The sequence below is a fragment of the Lagopus leucura genome, unplaced genomic scaffold (genome assembly GCF_019238085.1).
Source record: "Lagopus leucura isolate 7727_CA_CO unplaced genomic scaffold, USGS_WTPT01 Super-Scaffold_100017, whole genome shotgun sequence".
Lineage (NCBI taxonomy): Eukaryota > Metazoa > Chordata > Aves > Galliformes > Phasianidae > Lagopus > Lagopus leucura.
In genome coordinates this window covers 13,027,512-13,054,434 of record NW_024962271.1, presented here as the reverse complement: position 1 = coordinate 13,054,434, position 26,923 = coordinate 13,027,512, and the positions used below count along the sequence as shown (strand labels likewise).

At 43.4% G+C, this 26,923-nt stretch overlaps 1 long non-coding RNA gene across 1 annotated transcript; it reads right to left on the bottom strand.

The window, feature by feature from the left end:
• Positions 1-10,808: 10,808 nt before the first annotated feature.
• LOC122183151 lies at positions 10,809-24,722 on the bottom strand. The gene is made up of 5 exons (XR_006180120.1): positions 24,650-24,722; positions 16,591-16,695; positions 13,602-13,703; positions 11,701-11,784; positions 10,809-10,988 (listed from the first exon to the last, which is right to left on the bottom strand). It is a non-coding gene; the product is annotated as an uncharacterized LOC122183151 (long non-coding RNA).
• Positions 24,723-26,923: the final 2,201 nt, after the last annotated feature.

The following is a 26,923-nucleotide window of genomic DNA, read 5'->3' as shown; positions in this document are numbered from 1 at the left end:
TAATATTCTGGCGCACCACTTGCACCAACACAACAAAACCACGAGGAGCAAGACCACTGGAGCTCCTTTAGGTATCTATCAGAAGGTTCATCTGCTGTTCACCTCAATGTAAATACTTTCAAAACAAAATCAGAGAAACAGGTTAAAGACTGCTCCGAAATTCAGGGCTTCTGCTTTCAATTGGACTGCAGCAGCTGCAGCCGGTGGGGGAGGGAGGAGCGGGTCCTGGAAATATCTGGCTTCATTCACCATTCACTCTTAAACGGTGTAACAGTTTTATGGCCTTTCCCTAATGATCACCCATTGTGTGGTGGATTGCCAATCAAGGATCACTTAATGACAAAACAGAATAATTTAACCCCTATTCAAATGACAATGCGCAGAATTGCCCACGTAAATGTCTCGACACAACAGAGAAAGACCAAGTTTTTCAGCCGAATGAGGCAAATAACATTAACGAGCTATTACCCCCTATCTCCTCCTCGCCAGTCACAAAAGGCTGACCTCTGAACTTTGAACTTTCCCTTTGACTGATCCCGACCGTTCTAACAGCGCTGCTGGCCGCTTAAGGCTGCAGGTGTAGCCACTTACAGCTCCCATAAAACGGGCAGGCGACGAGGGAGGAGGAGCTCTGGCTCGCAGGAACCGACCCCAAGGAATGAGCAAGGCCATTCCAAAGGGCTGCGTTCCCAAAAGCCTCCAAAATCGAGCCCCCATCGCTGCTGCGGCCGTAGTGGATGCAGGGCAGCAAGGCACTACTCCGCAGGTCCCATCTGCTCTGTGCTTTTATGTTAACTGAAACCAAGTCAAGGTAAGCACAAAAACAAGTGACACAGAATGTAACTAACTCAGATTCCCAAAACTGTTGTATGACTCCTGTGGTCACTTCCTAAGCACGCTCAAACGATTCCATTTCACTGGGTTTCATGGAAGCTGAATTCAAAAGGCAAAGTGGTAAAACACACTGACTGGAATCAGATCTAAGATTTGCACAGTGCGTGCAAGGTTTTGCCTTCTAAGAGTACAACTGTATTGTGATGTGCAAGGTCAGAAATAAGCCACCTGTGTTCTACATCAAAGTGTCAAAATTGTGAGCAGTTTAATGAGGAGAAAGGTGCAGGGTACTTTCCTAGCAATAAATTCCAAGGGAAGATGTTGTAGATACACTGCAGCTACCAAAATATCCTATTATGTAACATTTTAGCTAAGTGGTATGATACAGCAACTAACCCGAGATAGAAATGAGTTGGAATGGCCACTGACCTTCAACAAACTTGAGCTGAATTTGAGAATTTGAAACCTTTATTACCTTAAAAACCCTCTTATTTACCTTTTTTTTTCTTTTTTTTTTTTTTTTTCCCCTAATGCTGCCCCAAAAGCAGACTGCAGATACTGCACTAGCATTATCCTTAATGTAATTAGCAGAGCTGAGGGAAGAGTTTTTTTAGTTCTGAAAGTTTATAAAGAAATCAACACTTACTCTGTAGGGTCAGCTGTAGGATGGACACATGGATCAACATACAACACGTATGATGAACTGTTTTCTTCCAGACAGAAGAAATGGAAAGAAAGTATAGAGAAACAACACTGCAAATCACCGCCAGCTCCAACTCATGAGATGTAAGCCCCTCTCCCTCCTCCAGAGCCCTGTCCCTCGCCCTGGAATCCCACACTTGGGTTACCTCACCTCCCTGCTACCAACCACCACCACCGACTGCGGACCCTGTGGAGCGATGCTCCACAAAGGCACGTATTGGTGCAGATGGCTCTGACACCCCCTTATCTCAGGCCTTTTGCTGACGGCATTTGTCACCAGTTCAAAAAACTTATTATAGCGAACACCTCTGCTTAAATTTACAGATTCGTTTTAATTAATGGGGGAAAATGCATTTATCTACACCACGCAGCGTCCGGGTTTCAAGCGTTTGTTATCTCCGGTGTGAAATTCAGGCTGACAACAATTAACGCTTCCCACACCGCAGTGCAGTGTTGCTCCAAGGGGAGCAGACATGGGGCTGTGGGAAGGGAGGCCGCAGGAGCAGGGCTGGGCAGCAGCCGGTGCCGTCAGCTCACTGCCTGCGCTCCCTCCTAACGAGAGCTGTGCCTAAAGGAGTATACAGAGCACAGCTGTCCCGGCTCTGGGATTTGGGTCCGTGTGACCAATGCAGCATCTGAGAGTTAAATTAATGGCCAAGAGTTTAATTGTGAGTAAACAATACCACATTAAGGAGCAGTAAACACAGCAGTAGGCACTGAAAGACCGAGTATTCAATCACAGATGTGGCTGCTTCGGTGCTTCCATTAATAGCCTCCGTCTGTACCTTCTGACTGTGCTTTTGGCACCGTTACTCATTTAGAAGGGCAGTTTTCCCCTCCTGCTTCCACTTCACACTCACAGCCCGCTCGAGCAGGCTCCCACCATCACCACCACACTGAGCCCAACACTGCTGCATCCTTGGCATGCCAGGCCCCTAGCACACACATAGAGAGGAGCAAGCAGAAGCTCCAGGGACTTGAGCAGACAGCTTCAAGGGCTTGTTAAATACTTGTGTTGCTTTAAAAAAAAAAATGACCTGCTCATTCATTTAAAATTATGTGCACTGACATGCACACACAGCTGGGCACAGACAATTTGGGACTTGGCCATTTAACCACAGCCTGAGCTTTCTGCAGATAAGTCTGCAGGACTCAGAGCATCCAGCACTGGGTTCCTTGTGCCTCAGCATCCTCTTTCATGGCCCAGGAGGAGCCCTGACCCACTGGTGGGACTTGTGGCCATGAGCTGCAGGTCCTTTGATGGCAAGGAGTGCACAACAGCTGGCTGGAAGCGTATGAGGGGAGATACCAAATTCTTGTTCATCGTTTTGTTTCTCTGGTTTCCCTTTACTCCCATTCTCATTGCTTATTGATTTTTGTTTCCAACTGACATATGAGCCACAGTCTATATTAAGACAACAGCAGCTGAAGCATCAGTAAAGTCAACATCACTATATACCATTCAGAAATCCACTGTTTGATATGCAGCCTTACCCCTATGAGAAACACCCTAGGAAAATGCAGCCACTTCCTAAGGGAAAACAGTACCAGGTGGGTGGGCTTCAGAAAAACACCTCTCCACATGATGTCCAGAAGGGGAATCCCTTTCAAAAACAGTGAGATGAATGAGCTGTCATCAACCCACTTCATACCCTCCTTTGCAGGATGCATAAAATGGGCAAAGGACAGTTCTGATTTGTTCAACACAAGATAAAAACACACAAAAAGTGATTGATGCAAAGAAACTGGAAGCACGGTAAGCTACTTGAAGCACTTCTAGAAGCAATGATCTACTAGAGTAGCTCAGTCATGTGCATCTTCTAGTTGCTGAAAGACTAACCACCACTTTAAAACAATTTAAATCCCTATATATTGTGAGTATAAGCTTTTAATTAATTTGCTATATTACACGTATCAACAGCTAGACAGAACTGGTGCTTAACAGCAACTTATCTTCAATCTGTTTTTGAAGCCAGCAAGTATTTCTTCATTTCCCCCTGCTTGTGACTCACTACAATACAAATAGAAGCAACGGAGCCAAAACCAGCGCTGGCATTGACATCACAAAGGTATGACCTGGCATAAACTGGCGGCACTGACACTGCTTGTGCCAAAAACGAACACACATGTGCCTTTACTTGCAGCATTCTGCAATTAGAACAATTTAATGTAATTATGAACGAGCTCAAGAGACTCCCACTTTCACATGAAATGACACAGGCAACAGGTCCTCAAGAGTGCCACGCCACGACCCTCCCCTCGAGATGAGAGGAAAGGAGCTGTGCTGTCCCTCCAAAGGCCATGCACTGTGCAGAGCCCAGCACAGAGGTCCTACACTGAGCTCACACGTCCTCAGGAGCCTCAGCTTTACGGTGGCAGCAGCTCCCTGCTCACATACACAGCACAGAGGCAGCAAGGATCCATGGGGCTTCTCTTCTTCCAGGAACACTCACACCAACACTGCTAGCACACTGGTGTGTGCGTGTTTATTTTTTAATATGCATATATAAACAAAAAGAGAACAAAAGGAACATATGAGGCAATAAAGGACTTCCTTGCTTATTCCGCCCAGGCTTTTCTGTTGAGATTGTTACCAGGAATATGACTGGGGTTTTGCGCCAGTGAGCACCAGCACCACCTACTTTCACTCAATTGTTGCATCAGCATTACAAATAGTGACGAATCACAGCCCAGGCACTCTTAGTCTAGGTTTGTCATGAGCAAGTAAACCAGGAATCCCTTCTTTTGCCACTCAGCCCCACACAAGAATTAAGGCAGCAAAAATGCAAAATCAAAAAGCACAAACCCGAAGAATAGTTCCAGAAGGGCAGAAATCTTCAACAGAGACGTACATGAAAAGAGGCAGCCTCTCGGAGACAGGTCCATACTGCGTTCTCCAGTTTGCTCAGTCTTTCCTGTGATTAATTTCATTAGCTCTTCACTTTTTAATGAGCGTAATCCCACAACTCCCCAAGCACGCACACTCCACCAGCCTGTCCCTGGAAATTATCTCCCCCTGCCTATTATAAAAGGTCTCACAAACAAACAGGCTGCTCCACACTTTACACACACATCCATGTAACTCACACCATTTGCCAATTTGCCATAGGGCAAAACACTCTAAGCTCCCTTTATTTGCCTCGCTGCTGAGTGATCCCAGCCCCAGTGCCTGAGAGTCAAGCGGCGAGTTGTGGGGAGAAGCCATGCAGCAGAGCTGCCATCTTGCTAACCAGCTTTAATTTAGCCGTCTCACAGCTTCATAAGTAAATAAAGACTTACTTAGTGTCAGAAATATCAGTGTTTGGCTGCGGAGCTAAAGAAGTATGGTAATTAAAAGAATGCCACAAGTCACGGCTCTGCACAATCCTAACAGATTGCAGGGTTTGCCTTTTTGAACCTCTCAGCACGTTTAGAAACTTGAGTAAAACAACAAAAGGTGTTAATAGCTTTAAGGGGAGCACCATGCTGATAGATTACCCATTACGGTTATCCACTCACAGCGAAATGGCAAATAGGTTTGATCAATTCGATTTTAATGTAAAGTGGGACTTGAAAAAACAGCAACGAGCAAAGAGAAGACCTTTTGTTGCTAATGTGTCTGAAAAAAGCACTTAATTGAGGTCATAATAATATTAGCAGTTATCACCATCAATAATTCAGCCTTATTTATTACTACACGGTAAAGTTCTGTCAAACGGGAGCCGCTCAGGCTTTGTTCTACATGTTAACATGAAGCTAGCTGTTGGATGATTGGTATATATTTCACCAGCTGCTCAAAACTGCGGGACGGCGAGAACTAATGATACTCCTTCTTGGTCCGTGCATTACACAATAGTTAATTTGCTGTATGCAGAAATATATGTTACAAATATAATAGTCCCACATAAAGTATGCGTAATAAAAAAGGCATTATATCTGAAACAGTGACTGACTAATCTTGCCTGAGCTATCTGTCATAAGGAAAACAATTTCAATTCCTGCATGATTTAGTGCTCCTGCAGCTGGAGAAACATAAATTCTGCCTCTTCACACAGTTCTAGTCACCTGTGATTAGTTATCTTTAAAAAATCTAAATGAACGTATAATTGTACAATTATAGATGCTAACTCCAGTGTTAAAATTTAAAATGTATTAGTCTCGTAAAATGCCTCATTAATCTCCATGTCTTAAAGGACACACTTGTCCTGTAATGAGCCAAATGCAGGAGACGTGTGATGGTCGATGGGAGGATTTGAGCTCCTAAGTATTTCTTTAAACCTTAGAATCATTTTTGTTCCTACCAAGTCTGTTTACCAAACACAAAATAGCTGTCGGTGACGAAGTTAGCGGTAGCTCTCTGGTCATTTACTATGGAAATAAGCTGTTTTGAAGAGATTCGTTTTTCCTTATACACGATATTCATGAATTCATAACAGCCATATAATTACCAACTAGAACTGCAACCGGAAAGGTTGGGCAGAATATTGATCTCTTCCCATCTGCTAATGGCTGCTGCTCCCTTGCACTGATTGCAGGAAGCCTCCTATTAGGTTTTTACTGCGTTCCTTGAAGGGAGGAAAAAAAAAAAAAGAAAAGGATCATAGGGGCACGTGTGAAAAACAAAGCTTGTCCCACTTAGAGACTGCCAGGCTTTGGCGTTTGGCAGTGCCAGTTAGGCGGCCCGCGTTTGGGGTGGAGCAGCAGGGTGGCTGGGAGGGCAGGGGATGCTCATAGGGCGGTGATGGATGCAATCCCCGAGCAGGAGGGGGCCAGCAGCCCCTCGGAGAGCTAATCCACTTGGCAGCAGTGAGATGGCTCCGTGAACGAGCTAAGGCAGACTGACACAATGGCCTGCGAGGTATTAAAATGTAGGAATTAAAAACTGTTAAACTGCACAGAGGGATTCTTAACCCCAGCCCTTTGGCAACAGAGTGATGGTTCTTCCCTTTTCTTCACTCTCACCCCTTCTTGTAAGCACCATACATGTTTGATTTATTGCTTTCCAGATGCCTCACCGATCAGACATCACTAATTCTGGATGCTAGTTCCTTGCTGTACACAAACGCCGTTAATGACAGCTATAAACTGTCTGAAGGACTGCCTCAAAAATAACCTCGCCTCCTGCTCCTCGCCCAGATCCATTCAATGGCCATCCTGGCTGCATCACACAAAAGCACATCTGGATTCACAGACCTGAACCTCTGCACTTGGGGCTGTGCAGTCTCCCACAGATTTGAATAAGAAAGGTGAGGATCTGTGTTTCTAAATGGACGAGCTAGTGTTCAAAACCATTTTCAACCTGGGCCACTGTTTGCCCTACAGCTTACTGCCCTACAGCTTATGTGGATGTGCTTCCTCTTTTTCTTTCCCTGAAGCATGTGTTCTCCTCGGGCTAAAGCCTGGGAAATGCCAACAACCGGACATCACTGGTGCAGGGCTGCCAGAAGAGGCTTCTCCCCTTGCTGGTGGTTTGGTTGGGTTTTGTGGCTTTTAAACAGCATGACATTTTAAATAATTTTAGTGGAGCATTAATGCTGCTTTTTAATGAACAATGCTTTATAGAACTACTGATATGAAATTAACATGAGTTTACCTCTGAATGCAAGTTGCTGGATTTTTTTTTCTATTTTACTATCCATTACTTCATTAAATCAACGCTGAGAAAGACTAGCCTTGCCAAATTTCTCACTGCACATTCAACTGTTTGCCCATGACAGTATTTGAATGTGCTTATTATTTCTAGTAAAGCCCTTATCATTTTCACTGTGAAATTTAAATCACCCTGATCCAACTCTTCTTAGCTAAAGTCAGCTTTATCAACCACTAGAGATGTGGGATTTTAAAAAGATCTGAGTAAATTCACATTGTTTGGATAAACTCATTCAGGGGGTTCAGCAAATGAAAGCTGAAATAGATATGTATTCCAAGGAGGCTAGGGGCTGCTCAAAACAAAGAGAAGAAAAAAAAGAAAGAAAAAAAGAAGTTAATGGTATCAGTATCTTTTTAATGAGGGCTTTCCCAACCCAGCGTTTGCAATGGTATTTCTGTGCTTCCACAGCAATTCAGGTGAGAAAGTGAAAAATAAAAATAAAACCAAGCTGTTTGCACAAAAGGAATTGTGTTCCCTACCATCTCCTGATATGCTGTCCGGTCGGCGTTGCTCTATCAAAAGCGTTAAGGACCGCATTTATGCATTATCCCACAGTTTAAGTAACTGTGTATCATGTATATTTAAAACCATCTCTCTGTAGTTTTAATTATCTCAGTCTGCAGGGACAAAATGCAGCTCCCATGCCTGAGACCGAAATGAAAGTGCTGCACGCTGACAGCTAAGATGTCTGTCCTAGCTTGTTGAGATTTCCTGTAAAATTTGCATTGAAAAGGCAGCTTTAAATATACTTAAAATAAAAAGAGCATTTGCATCTAATTTGCTACACTTGCAGTATTAAAGTTTTATCTGAATAAAGACATGTCAAATGGATTTATATAGTTAAGCTGATAGCTTTTAAAGTCAACACAGTAACATCAGCTAAATTCAACAAAGTAATGGCAGCAGCTAATGGCATTTATTAGTTTATCATCATTTACTTAAAAACCATAACGCAGATCATTTTATTTTCACATTACTGTTTGTGATTCTTTGACTCAGTTTGCATTGATTCCAAAATTATGGCAGAAACTGACATTTATCTAACAGTTTTCCAAGCTATGAATGTTGGCTTTAGTAGGAAGCAATTGAACTCTCGCCACACAATGGTTTCAGCTATGCTAGAAACAACCATCTTCAAATAAACACATTTGGCAACCATTTTAGAACATGATTGTTGCTTGTCTGAGGATGACAGAAGGGTTTTTGTTACTGATAAGGCTCTTATTACAAACCACTGCCTAAGTAATCTACAGCTTGATCAAAAGAACTGCTAAACACATTCATCCCCAACCTAGCAAAGCACTGATTAGGTTTTGTTTTCAGTATATGCATAATAGCAAGCAAGGCTTTTCACAGCACTTCTCTTCTTCAGAAGGGAAAAGACCCTCCCTCGTCAAAAGGATCACTGCTGTTTACATACAGGGAAACTGAGGCAGAGAGAATTCAGACCATACCCCATGCTGCAGTGGGACTCAAAGCACAATGTTGCAAATCCCAGCTCAGTGGGATTATTTTTTACTTATGTTTTACTGCCACCTTATGCTCCTGTTGATTTCAAAGTGTCATCATCACTTGACCGGACCTCAGTGGAGCTACTTGCCAAAAGCACATGCTTATGATAAACACTGGTGAAGGGGACTAAGAAGAGCAGTCAAGACACTGTAAAGCCCATGGGAAAATGCAAGGCTTATGAAAAATACTCTCAACTCTGCTACAGTGCCCTGTTTCTCCATCTGTTTAATAGTAATTACTCAGTACTAAAAGCTTACCAGGAAATACTAAGCAACGTTTTATTGCCACCATAAAAACTAGGCACCCACACAGTTTGATTTGTAAATATTTTGGGTGCGGACATCTACATGTCATCACTCAGTTTTATAACCGCACTTGAAAATGACATCAGAAGTTTCCAATCATGAGATTTACTCTCCTTCTCAGTGATATCTATGTCTGTTCCTCAGTTGAAATAAAAACACAACTGAGGCTGGAGATAGGATTGATTTTCAGAGCTATGCATGGAGGTCAAAATTCTTGCTAATGGGAGGCCCATGTCTAATTCCCCATGACATATCCTAAACCCTTAATTCCAAAGAGATCACCAGCTTCTTTTTTTTTTTTTATAGTAAGGCCATATTCCCAAGAAAAAAGTGACAATCAAGTCACATTTGGCAAGAATTTGAGATGATCATGCTTTCTTCATGCCATTTATTACGATTCTCCATTCCAATAGGCTTTGTTGCAGTGTGTCCTCACCCTGAACTCTGGCTTCTATTTCTGTACACATCTGTAATTCCCTGGCCCTGGGCTGGAGAGCACAAACCTCTGGCTCACCAGAACAGCCTGATACAGCTGGGGCAATGGATCCTGAGGCACAGCCATCCTTCTTGAATCGCCATCTCACAGCTGGCCAGCTTTCTTTTGGGCAATGAGGAGCGAGATGGAACTAAACATTGCATTACCTTCCTCTGGAGCCCCAGATTGACCTCATTAAATTCAATAGCAATTCTGTTCTTACTTTAACAGCAGCTGAATTGAGCATTTATAAGGTTTTATTTTATTGAATATTACTAATGAAGAGTATCACAAAAAGCTGAGTAAAAATGTTCTTTTGCTTCCTGTGTAAACTGTCTTCCTTTGGCTCAAGGAGCATAGCTGCAACATACTAAAAATGCATACCAAATCTTATGGCTATTTCACTCATGCCAAACAAAATGACAATCCCAGAAGCTTCCACTGTGCCAGAGAGACCAGATGTTTCCTCCTCAGGGCTGGAGGGGAGATTGAGCCTCTAGCAAGACTCGTCCCAAGGAGAATATTGTAGTAAAAGTCACCTGAAACAAAAGCCTAGATCCAGGTAGCTACAGTACTGTGAACTGCATCAACATGTAAGAGCTAGGACAGCCGAAGGGAGGAGGGTTATATTCAAAGTCTGACGCAGAAAAAGAAACCTCTTGATTTTCATCCAAATGCAAATAGAAAACCAACGCAGCTGCTGAGGAACTGGTTCCTGCCAGCTCCACCTGAGAAACAGGGCATTTTGCTCAGCAGTATTCAGCGCTTCCATGTGGCTTTGAGGTACAGCCCCTAAGCAGTTCAGTTTGACCTGAAAACCTGAGGGCATGTGAGAATTTTCCCATCCCTGATCACAGACGGGCTGGAGGAGCTGCTCTGAGCTCCAATCCCTCTATGGCAACATGAAGTGCAGCAACTTCACCAGGTTCACATCCTTTTAGCTGCATCTCGCTGTGTTATGGCGAGCTTGCCTTTTATTTCATTCTTATTATACTTCAGACAGCTCATTCATAACTTGTGCTAGCAGTAGTCATCCTCCACTTTCATTCTAACCCCCAGAGGCCGTTCCTACTCCACATGGGTATGAAATAGCGTCACCCCAGCTGGTGTCTGTTCACCAGCAGGCATGATAATGTCAACAGGGCCACAAATTCAACTGATGCAAATTATCCCAAATTAGTTTACTTTAGTGGAGCTCTTGGTGTTTTGTGATTGCGTGCAGAGCAAAAATCCACCATTTCAAGCTTCATTATGAAACAAGCCCATTAGCAGAAAGCATGGAAAGTCTCAGATTTTCCCTTCAGTGATCCTGACGATCATGTGCACCAAGAAAGTAGTGGAGAATCTGTTGTAAAAATCACCAAATACATTTAATAGCTAAAAGCTAGGCATTCTTTAACAATTCAAAAAACAAAACCAAAAAACCCTACTCATCAACCAGGAAGGAGAAGAACTGGTTTGTCATTATACCATCACTGAGAGACAGAAGGCAACAGAAACACAAAGTTCTCAGGCCTGGAGACAGCATAGGCTAGGGAAAAGGAAAAAAACAGCAAATGGGCAAGTACAGCCATGTTACAATACATTACATATAAGTATGGAAAAATACACTTATTGACTGTTGCAGTCTACTCTTTGCTCACCCTTGGCAACCCTGTTAGTCACTACACATCACCTTCCAACAGTGGGAAACACTTGTAATGGGGACTCACTTTTCAGTACCTGCAATGACAGCTGGAGAGAGCTTATATGAGTAGAGCCTGCCACGGGCTCTTTCTGCTCCCTGATCATGTGCAGTAGGTGCACAGAACACCATAATTCCAAACACCAAAGGCAAACTGCTGCTGCCTGAATCAATTGCAAAGGCTTTAACTCTGCACTCACAGAAAATGTTCTTCAAATCATCCTTAATCTTTTTTTTTTTTTTCAGCCTCTGCCTATGCATCACCCCAGTCTGCTCCAGTACACGCGCGTTTCCCAATAACCACACTTGGCTTAAGCTTGAAAAAAGACCTTTAACACTGCCTGACCTCAGCACAAGAAGCAGAATCCCATTTCCTCTCAAAACAGTTACGGAGATGGAAGATGCTACAACTTTACCCACTATATCAGCACACGCTCATCAGTACTGTTACGAAACCTGGAGAAGGGCCCATGTAATGAGAATAATGCATGACAGGAGGACATAAACTAATCAAGGCAGCTGCAGTTGTGACAGCATTTCTACAAGAAGGTCATATTACCTCGTTAGATGTGAAGATTGTCGCAGAACAAAAGCATCTTCTTTCACAGGAGCTGGAAGTCCTCTACAAATTACTTGTAACTTTCTGAAAAGAAACCAACAGAAATATTGTGAATACATTCCTTCTATGGCAAAGAAATTAACTCAGTACATAGAACTGTATTTCACTGAAGATTTTAACAAAATGAGTTCTTGGAAAGCTTCTCTTGAAGGACACTGGCAAATTCTGTAGCCTTTATAACAATCAGTTCACTGGGTGATAGTTAGGTGAGTTTTTTATTGGGCTAAGTTCCATTACACTCCCAAAGTGAGTTACCAGAAGTGATTACACTTGTGCTTGCCTATTAAAAAAAAAAATCTTAGTATCTCTATTTCCAAAAACAGTACCCACCCTGGATCCTCCCCTCACAGAAATCTTGAAGCTGGGGTAAACAGCTCTTCTTCTTTCCTTTCTAGCCTATTAATGACAAGCTTGCCCTCTTTTAACAGTCAAACTTTTGCCAACAACAAAACCTTTGTGAGATTTAAAGGAATGAATATGCAAACTACACAACCTCCAAGCTGCTAAAAAGGAAGAATAACAATAGAATGATAATTAAAGCATTACCATTCACTTTGTGGACTGATTGCATGCTCCCCTCTCCCTTCAGAGCCTGCCTTTCATTTAGAGTTGAGGGAGCAACAGAAATCTCTTGGCCTGGGCTGCTCATCACTAAGGCCTACAACTTATATACGTTCTGTCCATGGCTCTTGGGCTCCCATGTATACGTTTACTGAAGAATGATTACTGCATTACATTTTTGAATACCAAAGATTCAGGTCTTGATAAAATGTTTTATTTGCTTATCACCAAGCAATGGCCAAGTATAAAAGGAAAAAAAAGAGGAAAAAACCTATCTTCAGTGATCTGCTAATCAGTCTTCCCTACTACAGTCTATTCTATTGTCTACATTTGAGATAATGAATATTAAAATTGCACAATTCATCCCACAGGGTGTTATTCAAATTATACAGAGCACAACTGCATCCCTTTTCTTTGCTGTTGAAATTCTGCCTTCTTTAGGATGGAAACACAGGAAATATGGATGAGCAGAACATAAAGCTGTACAGCAAAAGAGGAGAAACAAGCAACAAAATAGCAGGGCAAACCCTTAATCCTTCAGAAAAATGAAAAAGCTGTAGGAGCTCTGCAGCCTAACTTGTTATCATCAGCCACTGTGCTCCAAATCAAACATGTCTGCCTGCAAAGCACAGCTAGTCAACTGCAGGCAACACAGCAAGTTGCAAAAACAGCGCGCAGGTTCCTGAAGTTTTCACACATATTTTAATATTTGTGCAAGGCAGAAAGAGGTATTTCATACCCAGATGAAGAGGACAAGCACATGCTTGCATGCTCAGACCCAAAAGGCAATCCTTCCTCTACAGTATGCAACCCTGGAGAGGCCAAAGGCACAGTCAGCCTAGTTGGGTAGCCAGCCTGTCTGGGAATTTGGTGTTTGGATACTAGAATTGTCTGCTCTCTGAAAGGCAGGGTGTGACCACGGGTTTCACTGTACTTAATTTTTAAAATAAAATTTCTCTAGAATGGCAAAAAAATTCACACAGACAGCAAGTTTGTACAGAACTTTTGAAAGTGATCCAGTTCCTAGAAATTAGTGGCAAAACTGCTAAAGGGTTTGGTGAGAGAAGGAGCAGGCAAAGAAGGTGGGTACACCTGCACCCCACGGCTGCAACCCAGCTCAGCACCCCTTCCTTCTCATCCAGAACAGCTCCATACAGGGCAAAATCCATCGTTTGAAAGAAGTGGGAAAATACAGCACATTGTGTTAAGTTCCCTCCTTTTCAAAGATATACTGTACAGGTCATAACTTATCCTTTTTAATAAAAAAGAAATAAATTTACCTTTTGAGTGTCATTTCTGACCACTGCTGCCTGTTTGCTAAAGCCACAGGGCTTCACAGCAGACAGCCTGATGGAATTCCAGTTCACAGCTTAATTTTCCTCCTGATAAAAGAGACAAAAAGTTCCTTTCAGTAAAAATAAAATTTAATACGGTCCGCAAATTTGATATATTACAACCTCTGACCTCAGCTTAATTGTTCACAAAGGGCTAACGGTACCGCTGGCAAGTAAATGACTTCTACAGAGTGTTGCAACCCTGATAGCTCAAGAGAAGGGGAGCAGCCGCCTGACAGATAATCAAAATTTCTAATGTGAACCATAGTGAGAGAGGTTATTCAGAGCACACCCAGAACGCAGGAGCCGTCCACAGCTGCCACTGTAGCTCCTTAAGATGAGAAATGCTCAACCATCATCCTCACTCAACTTCGTTGAGCAATGGCCTGGGATTTACGGAGACACTGCTAGAATTCCTTGGAGGTTAAGTCTGCCCCCAGTTCTATGGCTCTGAAGAACTTTTCTTAGAGCTTGACAAGGAACCAAGGGAAAAACAAAGAAAAGGTCCTCTGTGGGCTGCAGCATTTCAGGATAACCCTACTCCTGTGGGCTGCAGTTCCTGCACAGAACATCCTCCTCCTCCTCCTCCTTCTTCTCCTCCTCTTCCAGCACAGGTCCTCCCTGGGCTGCAGAAGGGACAGTTGCTCTTGCATGGTCCTGTCCAAAAAGCTCCTTAAGTTCTTGTTGTATTGGGAGCATACAAAGAAAACTACTTGAAGCTCAGAGAGAGTGATCAGTAAGTTAGTTTAGCTCACTGTCTTTATTTGATTGCACAAAAACAGGAAAATTGCCTGGCTGTCCCAGCTGCTGGTTTAGTAGCTAAAGGAAAGCTGGTTCAGGGGTGTATGCAGGTGCACTCGTCTGAGGCAAACTCAAACCAGTACCACTCTTGTCCCTCTAGGACATCCAGAAGCAATTGACAACAAAATATTTACTCCCTGTCAGTCTGGATAGGAATTTGGAGCCAGAGAGTATCACAAAAAGAGCTGTATTAAAAATACAGCAGCAATAAGCGTGCATGTCTGTGGAGCACCTGAAGCACTGAACTGTGCACACATTTACACCCCAGCAGGCACAGGTCATTAACACATGTAGTTACACAGAATGTACTGAACACAGTTTCCTCCTTCCCCTCCTGATTCAGCACAGGCTCAGTGACAACAAATATCTCCCATCAAGCACCTGCAGCCCCCAAATCACGGGTAGGCAAACTTACAGCTGCATTTGTGCTGCTGCAGCCTTCCTGGGATAAACTGCTGCGGCTGCCACACGCACAGGGCAGCACCACCATCCCAACACACTAAGTGTTATGCAGCACCAACCAGCTCCTTGTTTGGCTTCCTGATGACAAGTAGAAGAGATGTGAAACTACTCCTGTCCCAGCACTGGGGAAAGACAGCTGGGCTACCTGCATCTGCTGACCAATGAGAAAGAACACCGCAGGATGAAAGTATCTGCAGATCACCAGTTTCTTCCTAAATTAGTGATGCTGAAGTATCCAGCAGCCAATATTTCTATTGGTTGTCTCAGTAGCACCGGAAAGCAACTACCAAAGCCTTCAGAAGTTCATATTTCAATTTTAAATCTGAGGCTATTTTAGCTAATGTCCCCAAGGCAACCGTCTGGTCAAATGTCAGAGTTTATGCTGCTGAATGAAATCCCTCTGTTTATGAGATCTCTGTAGTTTGGGAAGCAAGTTAGACTCCAACTTGAGCTTCTAAGATTATACTGGGCTGTGGATATCTTATTTTTTCTCTACTCTGCTTGGAACGTATCTGAATCTTCCCATATTCCTACAAATTATTGAAAGTCTCTTCATGTTTGAATATCAGTTGGATTGCCGAGGGATTTTCCCCCACTAATTCATTTATTAAAAAGAAAAAAAAAAAAAAAAAAGAAGAATCTTTCCACTAAGGCTGTTTTTCTGTACGCTTTCAAGTCTAGGATCTTATAAATTCATCATTTTGGCTTTTGTTTTGTTTGTTTTTAAGCAAAACATTGCCTGATCTCTTAAGACTAATGCCAAGTTTCATTTCAGCTTTTTGATCCCAAGGATTCCCCCCCACTTCCTGTTCATCCCTCTGAGCTCCATAGGTCCTTGTGTTTTGTTGTTGTTACATTTTCCCCCATCACTGCATTACTTGTACCCCAGCCTGGTTCCTTTCTTTTGGTACAAGCACTGTGAGCGTACCTGTTGCTGCAGACTTCTCTGACAACTAGTTTACATTTGAGCAATGCATTATGCTGTGCTGACTGCACACTAGTGACCACTGCATTTGGAGCTTTACACATCAATTTGCATGCCCTGAAGGCATTTTTTTGATGGGCAAAGTTTAAAAAGAGCTTTTTCAACCATCACACCAGGGCACTCAGTCCTCTGCCACAACTGAGTCATTAAACCTTTATGCCATTCTTCCTAGCAGTGAGCTCATACTCATGTTTATTCTAGTTTGGGGTGCCTGTATTCCTGAGCATCCAGGTCACATCACCCACAGGGTAGTACCAGATGTCATGTACCATTAATTCCACATGCAAAAGCTTGTTATTTTGAAGAGCTCAAGGCAGATACAAAAAACAGTAGAAATGTGGTTGGTTTTTTTTTTTCCAAGTCTGGTCTTGATAGAAGACTTCTACTTGACCAAAGGGGTTGGACTGCTGTACTACATGGAAAAACAGCGCTTACATTTATGCCTGTCACCATTATCAATGTGCCTGTTGCAGAGGACTTTCCTGCCAAAGCATTTAACGTGCTCTGTGCTTTATTTTGTCAATGTATAAAGGCCATGCTAGAGCAGGCTGTATTGAACGCTGCCTTTTAGAAGAGTGAATTTAAATTACACACTTGCCTAATTAAAAGGTGCCTCTTTAAACGCAGAAAAGAGAGCATCCACCTTTCTGCTTTCACAAAAGGCAGAATTTAAGACTCCCTCCTCACCTCCACGTTTCCACTGCCCTCTGGCAGTGCTGCATGGCTGTGGTGGCACCCTCATCGCACACCCTTGAGAGCCCCCACCACTCCGCTGGCAACTGCAGCACATGCCTGAAAGAAGACAAAGCAAAAGGAGTAGTTTAGTTGCAAGAAAGAGAGCAGTAAGGCTCACACTGTTATCTCTCCTCTAGTGAAGGTTTTACTTTTTTAGCTTTGTTCTTCTCCTATGTGCTACATTCTCTCCATCCTTGAGAAAGCAATAGGTACCAGATGCTGACAAGATAACACAGAGCTAAGCCTAGAAGTTATATTTTCAAATCTTTCACAAAATAAGCACCTGTACTTTCTCCACTTATGTCTGAGCTCCTCCGTTACCTTCTAGTATCTTTTTTTTCAATTACTGGCTGATACCCAAGTAGGTGAAAGCATTTCAGTCCCATCCCATCTCTAGGTTCAAAGAAAGAAAAAAAAAAAAAAGAAGAAAGAAACAGTGTAAGGTTGATCACACACTTGTTAATAAGTCAAAGCCGGATTCAAGTGTTTGTGTGAGGTAGAATTATCTCATTCTTTTTGTCTGTGTCTTTCTGTGATCTACCAGTCAAGTATGTGATTGGATTTCAGCTCAACAAAACCTTAAATTACACACCTATTGTGCCTGAGCTAAGCCTAGTTTCACAGCACTGGAGAAGGCTCCTCACTGCTCTTCTGGCACTGTTCGATCTGGCTTCTGCTATCATCCGCAGGTTGATGAATGAGTAATAGGATTAGAAAGTCTCATCTCCGCAATGCTGTAATTGTCACATTTGGTGAATTGACAAAGGGCTCGGGTGATGGAGAGCTGCCCCGTAACGAGAAGTCACACGTTCAACCTGCACTCTCCAGCCAACGTGAAGGGAATGGGAGGGATAAAAAGAATCCCTCCAGCTCTCCATTTGCTCAACGTGCACAGGTACCACGTGCTCTAAATTAACCTTTCATGCGTGGAAGGCAGAGCACTCTGCCTCTTAAAGGACCTTGTCTCAGCACAAGATGATATACTTGCTGATTGTTTGGCTGGGGCAGGAGGTTAGAAAGTCTAGGAGGACCGGGAGCAGATTTTCCCATTCTCTCCTGGAATCTTTAATTCAGAAGACCTGAGCAGAGATGTCTCCAGGCCAGCAGAAGAGCTCCTGGCAATGCAGTGCACCGCAGCTGAGATCCCAGCTGGCCATGGAGGATGGGTGGACACAGGCGACCACAGTGCTCTCTGCGGGCCCACCACTAATAGCTATGGTGTGTTACAGCACAGCTGAAGTTCTCAAAGGCTCCCATATCAAGTCCCATTCCAGAAGAGCAAGTTTACAGGCCCCAGTAAGAAGCACTGGGACCTGCCTGCTTAAATAGCTATGCATACACTGCACTGAAAGGCCTGGCAGCAGAGACCCAGCAGAACAGACAGCTAAAACCTGCCAACTGCCTGTTTCTTTTATTTACTTTTTTGTTTTAATTTCCACTGCCTACAAGCACTGGCAACACCCCTGTTTCCAAAGAGAAGAATGGAAATTAAAAAAGTGCATTTGGGCAGTTCTGTGTTGTGAAGCACTGCCTTCTCCTGAGAAATGGCTTCATGCCGTGCATACAGATCAACAGGGAACTTTATTCCTGCCCACCTTTCACTACAAAAGGCTATCAAAAGCCAGCATCGCTCCTGCTAAAGGAACGTGTCCCCAAACGCTCTACAGATGTAGCATGTGAGGTCAACATTCACCATCCCCTTTCTCTGTCAGTGTGAGTTTCATTTTAATTACAAGAGCATGTTTTGCACATTGTAAAATTACCCCTGGCTCTGACCACCATAAGAAAAGGAACATTTAGCTCAGGAAACAGTAGCTGACCCTGTCTGCTCTCTTTCTTCCTTGGCATCAGCTTGGACTATTAACACCTTATGTGTGTTGCCTGTGCGTCCCACATATGTGCGCTCTACATCCATTTCATGCAGTACCTGCCCTAAGTGCATACTAAAAGCTTCCTACTGGGAATTCTCTGCTTTGACTCCTCTTCTTGGCATCTCGCTTAGTTATTGAACTCATCTGCTTGACAGAGAAACCTTTCTGCGTGCTAGAAGCTTTGTCCTTGGGAAGCTGTGACATTAGACTTAAACACATAGAGGCCTTTTTCACCTCGCAGTTAACTCCTTAATTATTCATTCCCAACAGAGGAAATCAGGAGAAACCTTGGCAGCCAATGTAAACATTTTGTGGTGGAAGGCAATTCTTTTCCTTCCTGAGAGCACAGTATGACCATGATAGTTCCTCTTCTAAAAATCAATGGATTTTGCACAATTTTTTTTGTTTGTTTTTTTTCCACAGGGAGGGAGAGAGGCACAGACTGTTGCAGAGCAAAAAGCCCCATTTGACAGTGACTATTTTGCTCCAAGAGTCACTTGCCAACTGAAAGCAAAGATCCAGTCCTTGGAAGCACATTTCACCTAAAATGTTCCCTTTGTCCCACACCAGAACAGAGCAGCCACCCTGAGAGCGCTCAGCAGCACCAGATGAGAGCACCCAGTGGCTGCTTTGCAGATCTTCCCCCTCGTGTGGCAGCAGCTCCAAAGCTCTGCATCAGGCCCCGTCTCACTGCCAGAGCACTTTTCCCATTTCCCATACAGGATCTGAAGCAGCCGCCTTTTGGAGTGCTCAGTTCTTAACGGCAATAGATGCCCTGTGCAAATAATTTGCAGAACCAGCACTACAGACAACATTTTGGCAGTCTCGCTGTAACCTTAACTGAAACACACAACGTTGGCCTGCTCCCAGGAGCCATCAGTGGGAAGCACACACAGCAATGGGCCACCCACTTACTGTTTTCTTAGAGAAAGTTTGCCAACAGTGATATGCAGCTTGCACCACCTTCCTGAAACATTTCCACACTCGCACAGGGCTGCCCTCAGCAACACCTCTGCTTTCAACCTGCCCTGCTCCACCTCCTGCTCCTGCCACGCAGCCCGATCTCCTCCTCACGTTGCTTCCTCTTTCTTCATCACCTTTTCTTGGCTTTGTGCCTTGTTTCTTGCTGTTCCTAATGCCTGGGACAACCTCTGATTAATGTTCAGCAAACAGCCTCCTCCACAGATCAGACTGCACCCAAGCGTGCTCTGTTTTCTCCTGTTCAGCACTATCCCTACTGATGCCCTTACATCCTCCCCGAGCAAGGGCCCCAACCTCGAGCTGACTGAGCAGCACCATCAGTTCCTTTGAGGGGACTGGGCTGCTCGCTGTGCCGTCCCACTGCAGCTTTCTGTGAGCAGCCAGAGGGGCAACTCATGGATGCAATCCAGTCAGCAATACCATCCACAAAGTGAGAATCTTTCTAGAGCATGTAGCTATTCCCTAGCTCTGTTCAAACATGGGCTAGCAAGGGGGTAGGGATGGCCCCACACCACCTCTCTCTGTTCCCACCTGCTTTAGATTAAGGCCTGAAAGCAGAAACAAAAGAGATCAAGATGTGATGCTGCGCATGGCCAAATGGAGGTGGTCACCAGGACAGCCTAGTTGGATGTAAGTTGCTATATCTGCACTGCAGTCTTTGGAAAAATCCACCTCTAGGACTCAGTCATTGGTAAGGCAACATTACAACAGGGAACTGTAAGAAAATTTTAGTCTGATTACTAACAAATACATTTTTAGCTCTTTTAGGCTACTTCATATATTCAATCTCTCTCTGGCTAAGAAAGGCTTTGCTCTTTGAGAAAAGATTAGCTAAAATGGAAAGCGGTTGGGTGACTTCTCACTATATTAAATTCAGCCTTTTCAGGACCAGCAAGGTTCCCAGCGTTACGCTGTTTTTGTATTAAAATCTAATTCTGAAAGTTTGACAAAGCGCACATTTAACACAGGTCAGCAGTATATTGACAGGATGTTAATTTTAAATTGTGTCAGCATTTCCTGTCTTGAGTGTTAATGTCAATTAGCACCTTGCTGCATAACCTCCAAGTCCCCCCTTATTACAGGAAAGTAGCAAAGCAGGCAGCAAAAGCACTTCTATTCAAAACACCACTCACTATCAGCCAAACAAAGAGCTGTCATAACAAAACCTGTGAGGTGAAAGTGCCTAAGCTGCTATGGATTTGAGGTTAGAAGCCTTAGTCTTTTTCCTTATTCTTGATATTAAAAGTGTAAGCGTGTCAACTTGGAGCAAAAGGCTAATTACTTCGAGGCTCTTTGAAAAGTGCGTTACCATTCAGAATCTCTAAGCCTGACATAAAGCCCTTGGCTTTAGATTGCACAGCGTGTAGCTCACTGTAGGTCACCCATGAGTATCCTTAACGCACTGAAATACGCAGTCCTGTTCCTGGAAACGTGAGCACTCCTGCACGCCTGCTTTTTTCAGCACTTCACATGTGCTGTGCAAAACAGACATCTTACAGCCTGCATCAGCGAGACCCGGCTCTCTCTCTGGCTAATTCACACCCCTTTTCCAAAAGCACTCTATGAGGGCTTCATGACAAACTTCATCCATTCTCATGCTGCACCATGGTCTGACCACAGCTCACAGTGTGTGTACGTGAAGGTCCAGTTGCACACAGACCTGGGCTGGGTACCTTTTCTTGCTCCTCTCTGTTACACCCACCAGCGTAGATGCCCAGGCTGAATTCTGGCTTTCCTTAGGTCAAACAAAAGCTGTGCCATGAATTCGCTCTGTCTTGCACAGAATACAAATGTGCTCCCAGAATGACAGCACAAGTCTCAGGACATATAGCCTAAATTCTGAAGAAAGCTGGCTGGTATTGCACTCTTTTGTGAGAATGGAATTTTAATGGAAGAGAGAAAATGTTGCAGTCTTTCTAACCAGCTCTTATTCCAGGCCTTGAGGACTGTTCAGCCAAAATATTAAGATAGGGATTTTCATCAGTAACTCACTGTAAAGCCCAGTGCTGGATGTCTGAGAGCAGAGCTCCCACCAAAGACCATGGGTGCTCAAATTCTGAACAATGGTTCAAACACGAGCTCTCTCCCAGTGCTGGGAATCAGTTCCAAGTGTAAATGCCCAACAAGGAGCTTTTGGAGGGCAACTCATCTCCTACCTTTGTTTCTTTTGAGCATGGACTTGGAGGTGTGGCCAGGCACCGTGTGGTAAACCTTGAGATCTGGTGCAGAGATGAGACAGGCATTATGCACAGACATCGAGCCCAGTGCTTACACTCTGCCAGATTCTAAACAAATTGGCCAAACAAATTAATGCCACACACCCTAAATTGGCTGAACAAATTAATGCAACACGCCCTTTGCACAAGGGTGCCTTTGAAGGCCAAGGACCGTGCATGTTGCAGCGAGATGTGTTCTCCTGAATAGGCTGTTCCAAACAAATCTGTTCTGAGAGAACAGAAACAGCATATTATAGTTTCAAGTTAGAGCAGGGCTTTCGCTCGAGAGCTTTTCAGACACCAATACTGTGTGTTGACATTTAATTACTAAACTCTTAAAACAAATTTGTATGAGCAAATGCTCCTCAATCATTTCATAATAACACAACCAGTGTTTCTTGGCAGTTAGAACAAAACCAGAAACATGTTGAAATCGCACACACAATGCCTTGTTCTGACACGGGAAGAGGTGCCAGACTGAGCAGTGTGAACCCTCCAGGCTGTGGGAGCTGACGGGATTCAGGAACTGAGTACTGCAGCTCTGCTCCCAGGGGCTGGCAGAAAATCAGCCCCAGCAGGTTCACTGGGAGGTTGCAGTTTACCAAATTTCATTCTCCAAACAACTCTCCCTCCTCCAGCGAAAGGTCCTATCATCCGCTGAGGCCCAAAGCTCACAGTGGAAGATTACAGAGGGCGCTTTCATGAGGCTGTTGCTGAGACGCAGCAGCCTGGCAGGGCAGCAGGGATTGCCTTCGGTTGCTGTGTGAGCGTGGTGTACCTACATCAGTGGAGTATTTCCTTCCACTTTCAGCGTGATCCACTTCAGAGTTTTGCACATCTCTGCTACTGAGCTGTAGGGTTGAACGCCAGTTCCAGCCAACGTGTAAAACTCACAGCTTACCTTTCTCACTCCCCTCTGGTACAAGATCTGTGTCACTGCAGCAGAACACTGCACCCTGGAGCAGGTCTTCAAGTCCTTCTCGTTCTCATGGTATCTATTATGTCCTCATCCTCTTTTCACATTCTTCAGGACAGTGTCTATGACTTAATTTTCTTAATTTTGGTTCTTAATAAAGAACGAAAAATCTCCATGCAATATATTCCATCTGCTTAGCTCTCCTTTCCGTGGGACTTTTGTGAAAATTAATGTTAGAAGGACGTTAAAGAAACGAGTCCATTTCTGATGAGACAAACTATCACTGTAATTGCTTTGCAAGTACAAATTTCAACTTTGGTTTGCTGTGTTTCTCCAGGACCAGTCCTCATGGACATCTTACTCACAGTTTGCCAGCTAGAAGGCCCCTTTCCCCTGAATTTAATGTGAAATAATTGTGGAATTGCGACACCAGGATCCACTGGAGCTGCTCCTTCTTGCACTTCCATTCACCTACTCAGGGTACCTTGATTCTTCTCTTCGCTCACTGTTGCACTCTGATCTCCTTACAACTTTCTTTCCCTTCACGCAACCTAACTACCCCCCATGCATCTTCTTTCATGTGCCCATGCCTACTGATGACCCACTTCATTACTGCAGCACATCCCTCCTTCCTGTTTCTACAGATGTGTTCCATCTCTCCTAAGTAAAGCCAGGGATCTGAAGTGGACACACGAGTGAAAATCCATCTACACAGCCAGCTGCTAGAAGCACATCAGTTTCAGTGCTGCAGGACCAGAAGCGAGTCTGATACACAAGATCTCTTTTTGAAGATTCAAGTGGAAAGTGCTATTTTGGGGAGAAACTTGAGCTGAAATGTCCTCCTGGCCACTCAGGCTTTAAAAACAGTCCAAGCTTACATCTCAAACTCACTGCCTTCAGAAATGCTAAGATTGTCCCAGCACATTGCCCTCCTCTCTAATTAGGAGCCACCTATTGTGTTCCATTTTTCTCTCTGAAAATTGCCACAGCAACCTTGCTATCAGCTCAGTATCTTACCATTAGCAACGAGGGCAAGTATGTGGTGTCCTTGACTTGTCAGCTAGAAATGCCTGGCCCCCATTCTCTCTGGGGAGCGAGCCTATAAGCTCTGTAATGCATTTAACCTCTATCACCTCAGAGAGTAAGAGTCTCCACAAGCAGTTTGCTGCTGCCCCACCCCGAGCTAACTCATTTACCTTATTTTTTCTTACAGTGTTCAATAAATCACGCTCCACCCTCTAAAAATTATTATGGTTAACGTATGACTTGCTAAAGAGATGCAATACACATAACTAAGTTATAGCTTTAATCTCATAACACAGAACATTAATAAATGTTGCAAGGCTCTGAATTAATAGCCTGACTTGTATTTACGTATTTAGACATGCTTGTATTTGTATACTTCTCTTACCATTAATTACAACATATAGACCAGATTTTAATCTCCATGTCAAAGGGAAAAAAAACCACCCAAAAAACATAACTGCCATTGCAAAGCATCAAAAGAAATGCAGCACTTTGTTAAAATTACTAATTCCTATTGGAAAACAATGAGCAGCTGGTTTTCTACAAGCAAGAATTTGATTTGAGTTCGTTTAGCTTTCATTTCAATAGCCTGATTTTTAAAGACAACTGTGTTCTTTCTCTAGTCCTGAAAGTGCTATTAAATTTGATGAAGGCCATATCCCTTGGTTAGATAGTTGGTTCAATAACGATCCAGCTGCCCAAACACAAATGCTTAAAGTAAGACCAATTGTTTGAACACAGGCTGAAGATGTGCAAGACCAGCGCTGGGCAAATACTTGGAAATTCCTCATAACATTCATTCCCATTGTTTCATTTGTTTGCTTTACCAGATATTCAAAGAACAAACCAGGAATCTTCACCCTAGCACGACAAGTGAGGAGGACCACAGAGAACACATTTCAAATTTGGCAACCCAAAAACACTCAGCAGAAAATGGCATTATTCTGGACAGACAATTTCTACACACAAACCAAGAAAACATGAAGTGTCATGAGACTTACCTTAATTGAGTTAAGCCTGAGAGAAACGAGGGTTGCTGCCATTTGGAAACCACAAGTTTGAAAATGAATGCGTCTAAAAGAAAAACAAAGCACAAGATTAAAAAGCCAGCCCAATAATCTTGAAGTTCTCTGAATTATTCACAGCATCAAATAATTTTCATAATTACCACAGGGAATGTAAAAGCCTTGACAATGGAAGCTATGGTCCTGCCACAATCCAGGACTGTGGTACATTCTTATTAAACCTGACCTGGAGTCCAAGAAACTGCGTGCTGGTGGCAGCACCCATAGCATGGACCCCTTTGCTGCATCAAACCTACGTTTCAAACATTTGGTGCCAACTTTTCACTACTGCGGAGTTTTCCCACACATTTCTCAGAAGCATCACCAGGTGGGGAGCTGACTTGGGCCATGGCAAGGAAGAAAATATTCTGCTGGTCTTCCCAAGGGAAGGTATAATTTTTAGGGGGAAAAAAAAAAGTAACATTTCACATTTTTACTGCATCTTCCTGGATTTTGTCAGTTTAACTTCATTAAAGCTGCAAACCTCTTGGTCAGGTGAGCTTGCTTGAGAACCCCAATTAACATGTAGGCAAAGGAGGTCTCCGTTAGGGCTCACAGAAGTGTACAAAAGCCTCAAGCATGCTCCAGGGTCAGAAAACACACAAAAGCATATCTAATCTATAATCTTTGGGAAATTTATAACCAAATTCTTGATTTTTTTGTGCATACAGAGGAAGAGTGATGATCCTAGCTTTTGCATGTCATCACCAGCAATACTGACTGTGAATTTTTAATGAAACTGTGCTATTTATTAAATCAGCTTCAACCAATTTACACAACATTGCATATTAACCACTGGTTGACTTGGAAGTGCCAGTAAATGAATAAACTAGATTTTAAAGGAAAATGTAATGACGTGCTCTGACAACATCACTGATAGTTCAAGGATAATGACCTGCATCAGATCCTACTTCAAAGCATCCGGCCCAAGGAGGAAAGGTTTAGTGGCTGAAATTCATCCTGTTCCATCAGATACATTAGTCCATAGCATAGAATTCTTCTAAAACCTCTCTGGGTGTTGATGACCTGTCGTTGGGTAATACCCACATACATCTCAAGTAACCATGTCCATACTCATAACCATCTATAGAGCTCTCCTTGGAGCACCCTCTGACCACATGTCTGCTGTCTTGAAGCAGATCACAACAATATGGGGATGGGGAAGCTGAGAATGACAATTTCCTGAAACAAATGAGACAAGCAGTACAGGCCAAATCACCACAGGACCTTAATCACAAAAATCATCGTATAACATGGCTTAACAGAGCAGGTTGCTACCAAACCCACATAGTCCTTAAGACTTCAGGAAAGACTGATGCACAAAGATAGGTGGAAATGGAGCTTCTAGGCCTCTATTGAAAAGAATGTCAAGGCAAGAAAGATAACTTGCGAGTTAAAGCTTTTCCTTCCTCCCAAACTGGCAGGTTCCGTCATATAAATCCCTAAAACAACAGCAGGACTATTAAGAATGACATCCTTTTTGAGAATCAGAAATAAGGCACTGGCATTTTCCATTTCAACGTCCCTATTGAGGAAAGAAAATATCCTATGCACCTCCACTTTCTAAAAAAGAAAAAAAAAAAAAAAAAGACTTCTTCCAATGCTGAAGTGGCCAATAAATGAACTCTATGTTCCCAATCTTTTTTTCAACTGCCACGATTCAGAAGAAGGTGAATTGCTATTGAGCCAGTTTACAAGACTAGACAGAAAGGATTCTCTGCTTAATACGGAAATGCCTAATGACTGATTATAAGGCAAACAGCATTAATGAGCAGGTCATTTGTCTCTAAATGAAGGGATCATAACCCAGAGGGTTTTATTTGAACCAGCCTTTGCTCTTTAAGAGGTTTTCATTTCAGGTGAGAATTGGTACTAAAATTACAAACTAAAGATCACAGAACACATTGGGAGTATATTTGCAAGCCAATCAACTACTGAAAGGAAGAACCTTTGTGCACTGTATCCATGGCTTCTGGAAGGCTCAGGGCACCCCAAATAATTTACATAGCGTGTCTGGGAACATTCCTTGCACACCCTGGACAAAGGGAAGCTGAAGCTTAGACGATGGAGTCCTATAGTCAGGGCTGAGGGTGGAGAATGGCAAACCTGCCAATTAAAAGCTATACAGAAGATGACACTTGAGGGAAAGAGAGGTCTGCATGGAATGTGACCACAGTGACGGCCAATGTGCAGTGGAAACAAAGAGCTAAC